Source organism: Calonectris borealis, chromosome 1 (genome assembly GCF_964195595.1).
Source record: "Calonectris borealis chromosome 1, bCalBor7.hap1.2, whole genome shotgun sequence".
Classification (NCBI taxonomy): Eukaryota; Metazoa; Chordata; class Aves; order Procellariiformes; family Procellariidae; genus Calonectris; species Calonectris borealis.
In genome coordinates, this window is record NC_134312.1 from 135,581,731 (window position 1) to 135,590,410 (window position 8,680).

Below are 8,680 nucleotides of genomic sequence, written 5' to 3' on the forward strand. Positions count from 1 at the left end.
TATGACAGCTGCACTGCAGTATGACCACAATGGATTGCAGCACCTCTGCAAGAACCCGTGAAAGATTTCGGTGAGAATAGCTTGGCGGTGCAAGAGCAACCTCGAGCTACCGATTAAGAATTACTGTTATCGAGTATTGTACTATATGATACCGAAATAAAATTCACTTGATATGAAAAAGGGCCGAGCATATCTGAGCATACTTCTCAAGGCCTGAGTGAAGGTTCAATTCAGCCCATGGCACTGGCCAGTGATTTGAAAAGAGATTGAAAGCCTCTGAACAAAACATTATGTGATGTGGGCTGACTCTGGTGGTAAGTATTTAATCACTGACTTCCTCCCAGCTCACCTTTTAGCCGTGTAATTACTTTATAGCAGTTTGGCATAATTTTCTACTAATGATGATGTGGGATTCACCCAGAGCATACATCTTGCTTGCCTCTTTGCTGACAGAAAATGGCTTGAGAGAAGCAAATGATCCATGATCAGGCAGGTATCACACTTAGCAATGCTTTGAAGTCAGTGTTGGTATTAGCTTTTTTACTGAAATAGGTGCCACAAACTAGGTTAATCAAGGGCACAGCGCTACAGAAGAAATAAATCTCTTTTCTAGTCTCTTTGTGCAGCAGGATCGTATTAGAAAACAAAGAGCACTTTGATTTGGTAAAGCCTGTCCTCCAGAGCCTACAAATGGTACGACGACAATTTATATCCCTTGAGGATCTGGCCCAGATGTTATATGTAACTGTGTAATTTTTGCTTTTTTTCCTCTGAACCACCTGCCATTGAACGACCTGATGACAAACAGGAAAGTGAGTAACAAGCAATATAGACTATGCTGTAAACTACTTCCTAAAAACAAGTTGGTTCTGCTTTCAGTTACGTTTGTGCCGTGCCAATGAATTTCAACAAAGAAGCATGGTGTGCCCAAGACTGAACTGTTTCATTTTCAAGAGCTGCATTTGAGAAAAGAGAGGAGAAAAGAAAATTCAATTAAATGAAGCAATAAAGCCAGAGAAGTTCTGTTTGAAGAAAATCTGCGATGTTTATCGCTAGCTCCACATGCCCAGCCAGTCGACATTTCAGGAAGGACGTTGCAGTTCTGTTCAGCTTACTCGAGAGACAGTATTGATGTCTAGGCTAGAATGAGCACAAATCATGCATGAGTAAGTTGTTTACGCTGTCAGTCATTAGTTACGCATTTGGAGTGCTGGAGGACATCGGGAACTCTGCAGTGCCCTCCTTAAATTAGGGACCGAGTCGGTTGTGACACAACCATTTGCTGTGCACAACCTTCAGCATTGTATCGACCACAGACGATTTTGTAAATGAAATTAGTAATCCTTATTTATCGATGTTTATTTAGGGAAAATTGCAAACTGTGAGTCCTTACTCAAGCCATTCTGCCACTTGCTTTAAGGAAAGCTAACCACTCTGTCCTGCAAGCTGAGGCTTACTGTGTGTTGGAGAAAACTAGACTGATGCGACTAGTTCTGTTGCATCAGCATTTGCCTCTTCTCTTTCAGGACAGTGTACAAAGTCTTGAGGCTGTCTGTTAGCCCACCTTGAAGTTTGTAACTGACCACCGGACCCAGTATTCCCCCGGGGCTCTGCCAGTGCTGAAGAGCCTGGGGGGATGACCTCACGGGCCTTTTGCAGACTATATGCTCCTATTTGTTTGTCCAGGTATGACGTTTGCTTCTGTCGCACTGACCTTCATGGAGAACACTTTCCTGGCTATGCCTTCGTAAGGGGACACCTTTGTTCTGCATTTTGAGGGACGACATAGCTGAAGCCAGTTCACTCTTTCGCAAAAGAGAAGGGTGAAGTGGGCACAGGGAGCCTCAGGACAGGATTCAAGTCTTATTCCTTCATCACTGTGAGAATGAAATAATTTCCAAATTAATACAAATCACAGCATTAGCACAAGAGCTTCTGGTTTGAGAGTTTGGTTCCAAGAACTGAGCATCAGTTTTGACAAAGCAAGGAGTGTTATCACATCTTGACAGAGTTTTTCATGTGTAACCTCCCCCATGTGGGAAAACAAAAGAAATTACTTTAAAACTTAGGGCAGAAGTGCAACAAAGACTTAAAATAACTCCCAGTGAAAAGTGGGAGTCTGTGTTTCTAGATACTCTTAAAAACATGTCTCAGATGCCCTCAGAAATTTCGTCAGTTCATCAGTGCAGTAACCTGTGACTCATGAAATGAGCTGTTTTAAATGTGCCAAGTTTTACAGAAAATGCATTGACCAACTGTCCACAATCCATTAGCAATGAGCAATCTGTGCTTGGTTTTCTACGAGCAGTTCCTTTTGGCCTCTCAAGGTTTTTGTTTCCTTTTAATGTGGCGTGCAATAAGGGATGTGTGCAACGGAGTGACACCGCAGCTTCCTACGCTACCGGACAATTGCTAATGAAAAATTTGCTCTGTTAGATATGCCTAATTTGATGGACTGAACTTCCTAGTTTTCGAATCACATAAAGCTAAAGTACGTTGACAGTGATGAGTGATACACTCTTGCCAGCACAAATGTGTCAGTATATTCAGTTTTGTGAATACATTAAGCACTGTGGATGCACTTAGCATAATGCATTTGCATTTTAACTGGATATTCTGTGGCTGGATTGATGTTTGCACTTCTGCCCAAGATAAAACGGTGCAGAGGGATTCTACCTATATAGCACAGGTTCACCTTTGTTCTCAGTAAAGTCAGCAGCTTCAGTAGGAACTGAATTTGACTTAAGGCCAAAAAGAAAAGTTTGATTTTGCTATCTGTCCTCTTCCTTCCTGCTGTGTTTCCCTTTCCCTTAGAGGTGGCAACCTGAAGCTGTCAAAGCATCTTATTAGCTACAGCAATGGTTAGATAGAAAACATTTAATTTTGGAGAAGTGGGGAGAGTGTTGTGGCATTATCTCTCTATCAGCTTCTGCCGCTCTCCTATCATTTAGATTCTAATTGCTACAAATTACAGTGTGTAGCTTTTATCAGTTGTAGACCAACAGGAGTTTTAGACTTTGGACTAATGTTCTCTATGATATTGTATCTAAATGACATTGTAGATGCTGATGTGCAGACACATGGTCACTGTAAAACTGGGACCACTCACTCCTGCTTTAGTAAAACTGAAATGAGAAATGCGGGTTGCCTAGATGAAAAGCTGTGTTTTGCAGGATCGATACCCTTCCCTTCATTGGTGAGGCAAGGGGACTTTTTGTAATGGACAAGGTGTAAGGAATACAGGATGTTGTGCCCCTGAATGGTTCCCTCTCCTCTGTCTCCTTAACATATGGTCTTGATTTAACCTGCCGATTTGTACACTCATCTGCCTTCCTGAAAATCATTCAGCTTCAATGCTTTCTCCTAAACCTTGCAAGAACACTTTGGTTTCTTGATGCTTTGGGCAACTGACAGCATCTTTACACAGCTCCTGATGTTTCTTCAGATCTGGGACTTGCCCCTGCCCACGGGGCACTTGCCTCCTTGGCGATGCTGGGCACGCTTTGACCTGGGCAACAGCCACCAGCCTGCGCCTCCCTTGGAGCGTGAAGGGGTGGGGCAGAGGTGACAGCTTCTCTTTAGGTCTGAAATCCAGGGAGCGAAGCAGCCTGTCTTGGGACGGGAGCTTATGGAGGGATACAGATTAGTCGTCCAAGGCACTGGACGTTTCTGCAGAGGAAGAGCCAGCTAAGCCCAAACTGCTGATGCTCGAGCCGAGGCTGGCTGCTGGTACGTGCCTTTTGCACGGGAGCTGGTACCAGGTGGCTCAGAGGTCGGGCAGGATGGGCTGTGCCTGCCTGCAGAGGAGCAGAGACGTCAGTCCTCCTCGCCGCCATGCAGCTCTGCTCCCCACCTAGAGAGCGGACACGAGGATCTCACGAAAGCCCCTTCTTGTAAGAGGGCTCCCAGCATGGGGAAAGCCCCCGATGCACGGGCTGAGGGCAGCTGGTGAGCCAGGGAGGGCTTTCGTCTGAGAAAAGGCGGATGTCACACATGCAGAAGAGTTAGTCATGTGGGAAAAAGGCAGCTCGGGGGATTAAAAGGACTATTTGCCCAGCCCCCAGTTTGAAGCATGAGGAAGAGGGAGAAGATCTCGGATTGTCCCCCAGTGATGCCCAGGTGCAGCTGTGGCAGCTCGGCCCCTCTCCAAGCACATCATCTGCTGTGTCAGGGCGATGTGCTGAAGCCACCCCCGGGCTGTCCGCTGCCTCCACAAAGCCACTCTGCGAGGAGTCCTCAGAGCAAGGATTTGCCAGGTATTTAACTGATGTGAGCCGCTCTTTGGCAAACGGCAGAGGAGTGGCAGAGGAGTGGGGCAGCCGCAGCCCTGCGGTGAGGTGGCTGTCCCGTGGCAGCTCGTCCTCCCTGGGGATGCTCCAGGCCAGGCAGCCCCGGCGCCGTGCAGCCACAGCTCTTCAGAGCCCCTCTCTGCAAATCGGTCACCGAGTAATGCTTATGTCCGTCTCTAATGCACTAGGCAGAATGACAAAGTGCAGCAGAGAGCTTAAGCAGTGCTCCTGCCTGGAAACATGGCCTGATAATGGTATTTTAAGCAATTTTAAGGGTGTGTGGTGCCCAATACACAACACAGTGGTTTCTTATTGAGGCATGCCCTAAATGCAATTCTCTGTTATTGCAGTCCTAGTTTCATAGCACAGCTCAGCCAACAACATGAGTGATGAGGCAGAAAACTGCTCTAACAGAGCCAGGGTACAGTTGAACATTGGTGGACAGCTATTTAAGCAGATGTCAGACAAGTCGGACCCTGGGGACTACCAGACAGGGAATACCAGGTAGGAGCTGGGAGCCACAGCTCACGCTGCAGACTCGAGGGGTGGAGGGGAGGACTGGCACGCTGGAGGAGAATGAGCCTGTGTTATTGTGTCAGGTTACCCGCAGCCTTTGTACTGTAACGGTGGCAAACTGACATAGTCGTCTTTGCTCCGAGCCAGGCAGGCTGGCCGCCATCGCATACAACAACGTATTTGATTGAGACCGGATTTTAACTCCCAGTTGCTCTTCTCCTGTCAGCCAAACCTGACGGCTGCTGCCTTGCTGCCCTTGCTGGAGGTTTGGATTTCCTGAAAAGGGTCGAGGTACTTCCCTCTCTCAGTTTTTTGCTGTTTCCCTTTTCTGTGGCACAAATTGTCTCCGTGCTCTCGCCAGCTTTCCAGACCAGCCTGAAGGTCCACCCCAAGAAATGCTCCCAGCTCATCCAAGGATGGATGGCATCCTCTCCCCGTAGACCTGCCGTCACCGTCTCAGGCTACAGCAATCACTCCCAGCTCGCAGCCCGGCCATCCTGCAGAAAACCTGCCGTGGTAGTAAGGCTGACACAAATAAGTCTGTATCCAGTGGTCTCCCATGTGCCTGCTCAATGGGAGCAAATCCATCCATGAAAGTATGATGTGCGTGGAGCCCAGTGGCCCCCCGCTGTTGTAACGCTGTTTTTCAAAACATAAGTTTGTGCTAATTCATCTCACAGCTTAAAGTTTTTTCTCTTGTGTTAAAGCAATGGCAAGAAAGATGCACTGTAATTCTTGTATTATTCCTCAGATATGATACCAAGTATTGCAATTAGGTATGCAATAGAAAAGAACGTAGAAATAAGGCTGCAAATCTGCAGCGTAATTCAGTGTGACTCGCCCTGCTACATTTTCAGCTCACCGCAATGCTTGCACACACACTTAAATGCAGGTGCAGATGCACTCCCTATGCGAAACAAGGTGACACCCTTCTCTCCCCTCCAGGTATCCCCCAAGTATCCCACTGCTTGGGGGCCCCTGGGTCGTGCAGGCACCCCTGGGGCTTTCAGGGCTGTGCATGGGCACGTGGCAGCCGCAGGCTGGAGCGAGGAGCACGGGTGACTCCTGCACCACGGCAGGGAGACAACAGCTATCAGGGCTGCCCCTGAGGAAGGCACCAGAGCACTATAAAGGGGGAAGAAAATAACACCTGCATATAAAAAGGGAATTTTGGATCAGCCAGCCCCGTTTTAGTACCCTAAAAAGTACTGGGTCCAGTGATTGTGCAGTTAACTTACCAGCAGAGAAGAGAAAATAAAAGAGTTAAAGCGAATAGTCAACATAGTCCCTGTTCGCTACTGGAGGAGAAGAAATCACATCAAGGTAATAACAGACATAATTCTCTGCTCTGACAGACAACAGATGAAACAACAACACAAAAACTTTTCAACATTTCACCATGTGACAGTCTCACTGGAATTATTAGGGAATGATGAGCTAGACAAGAATCACTAAAGGCACACAATTACTTAAAAAACAGGCTCCATGGTTCTCAGTCAAGAAGAAGGGCCATTTTAAGGGATAGGTCTCCTGGGCCTTGCTTTATCCCATATGATTTGGATGTGGGAAGAGAAAACTTATCTATTCACAGGTTTGCAGGCATTGCCAAGCTGGGAGTCCTCTGAAGGATTACAATTCTAAATGATCATAAAAAATTGGAAAAATGGTCTGAAATCAGTGCGATGGACTTCAGCCCAGATAAATTCAAAATGCACTAATTAGTGCCACCCTAGAACTAGATGTACAGAGACAAAAAGGGGAACGGCTGAGCAGGTAGCAGTGCTACCAGAAAGGTCACAACTGGAATGTGAGCCAATGTTGGCTAATGTCGCCAGAAAGAAGGTGTGTATCAGCAAGGTACAGCGTGTAAGATGCAGATGATGATTGCACTACTGATCAGTGATAAGGTTTCGGTTACGATCAGATGTGGACATCATTGCTGAGGAAGCACAAAATGTGGCGAGTCTGGATGGCACCAAGAAGAGTAACATGCGATTTAGGGAACGTGACCTCTGGGGGAGGATTGAGTGAATGTTGTTGGCTTTCCCTTGAAAAAAAAATATTGTTAGAGGATTGCACGTGGATGACAGAGATCACTTGTCCCTGGTCCACAGGGCATGGGTATCAGAAGATATTGAAGCAAGGTGCTTCCTGGTTTCTGGGGTCTTGCTGGGGACGCCTGTTGCTGGTGGCCCTGCTGAGGCCGTGCTGTGTTCAGCCCGTCGCACATGGAGGGCTGGAGCTCCTGTCTTGGGCCTTGGCAATGAAGGGGCTGATTGCTGCTGCTCCCATGTAGGCAGACTCATAGTGGTTTTGGAGAGCTCTGCCGGGAACTGGAAACCAACCCCATGGATGTGGCTGCAGAGTTGCGGCTCAAAAAGCACCCCCCCAAGAAACAAACAAACCAACCCAAAACCAAACCAACCAAGTCATCCTGAGCAGAAATAGGCTAATTTAAAAAGTACTAAGGTATTGTCTGATCAATAACACTCAACCCAAGCTGCATTTCAGGAACTAATTCATGCATTGATTTTCCCATTGATTTGCAGTAAGTGCTAGGTTCCGAGCTAGATTAGCAAAGGTATTTAGATATTAAACTGGAGTCATCTTAGTAGTCTTAGACACCTCAGTACTTAAATCCAGTTGATTTATAGTTCAGATTAGGTCTCTACGCAAGATGCTGTGATCCCACAAAGTCTCTTGCTACTTTTTGATCGTTCAGTGAACACGTTTAAAAATCTGGTTTTATATGCCCCAGTTGCTTTGAAAATAAGGTATGTTCTCCAAATCACTTGGCTTTGCAAAGCCTTTTAAAACATGGGCCTAAACACCCAACCAGGTACCCTATGTCAGGCTAACTGGGTTTCTTGTGCCTGGGAGTTAAGGTTCACGGCTTGGTGTTTCAGTGAAGTTTCTAAATATTTTTACAGCTTATCACCAACCTGTTAAAGGATTCACAGATTCTGAGCTACCAGAGACACGGGCAGGCTATAGATAAAGTGACCAGCTGTATCATTGACAGCACATTTGGGAAACATTAACCAAAAGTAAAAGCCTTTTATAAGAAGGCCATAAAATGGCAGGAGGAATTATGTTTTTCCAAAGTTAATCATTGACTTTTGTTTATTTGGCTTTTTATAAAAAACTTTTTCCTTTCTCTCCTACAATGGATAAAACCTATAAAAGGCCCAGCAAATTGGATTCAGCCTCTTTTCTTCACGCTAGCCATGCTTGAAGGCTGATGAGACAGAGCCCGACAGAGAAGCTTACCTGAGGAAACCTACTTCATTGGGAGGTTCTCAGCCCGGACACGAATATGTTGGTCCACCTCTGCCTTCTCTGTGGTCTGAGCGCTGTTGTGACCCCTCAGGATGTCACACAACAAGCCCAAATGTTCCTACAAGAGTTTAACAGTAGCGCAGAGAGTATCAGCTATGAGAGGTCCCTTGCCTCATGGAACTACGACACCAACATCACCGAGGAGAATGCCAGGAAAATGGTAAGTGCTCTGCCCTGTGGGTTTTACTGTTGTTTTAGGAATCTGACAGCTACTTTCTAGTTTATTTTGGTTCCACCGAGGTTGGCTGAAATTGGAGTGCTACTTCTTTAGTAGCTGTGGTTTATTTTCAGGAGGGTAGAGGGGCTTGCTTTAACGTAGCAATGCCTCACTGGAGGTGCCTGGGCCACTACCAGCCTCTACAGCCTAGGGTTGGTGCCTGGGCTGCCCTCGCACTGCACGGGGGCGGCCGGGGGCTGGACTTGTCCCTAGCCATCACCTTGAGTCACCCTGGGGAGCACAGGGAAAAGGCAAGGGAGCGCTGCATGTTCGGCCCCAAAATCTGACCTGGATGGAGAGAGACGCCTTCTTTTGCTCG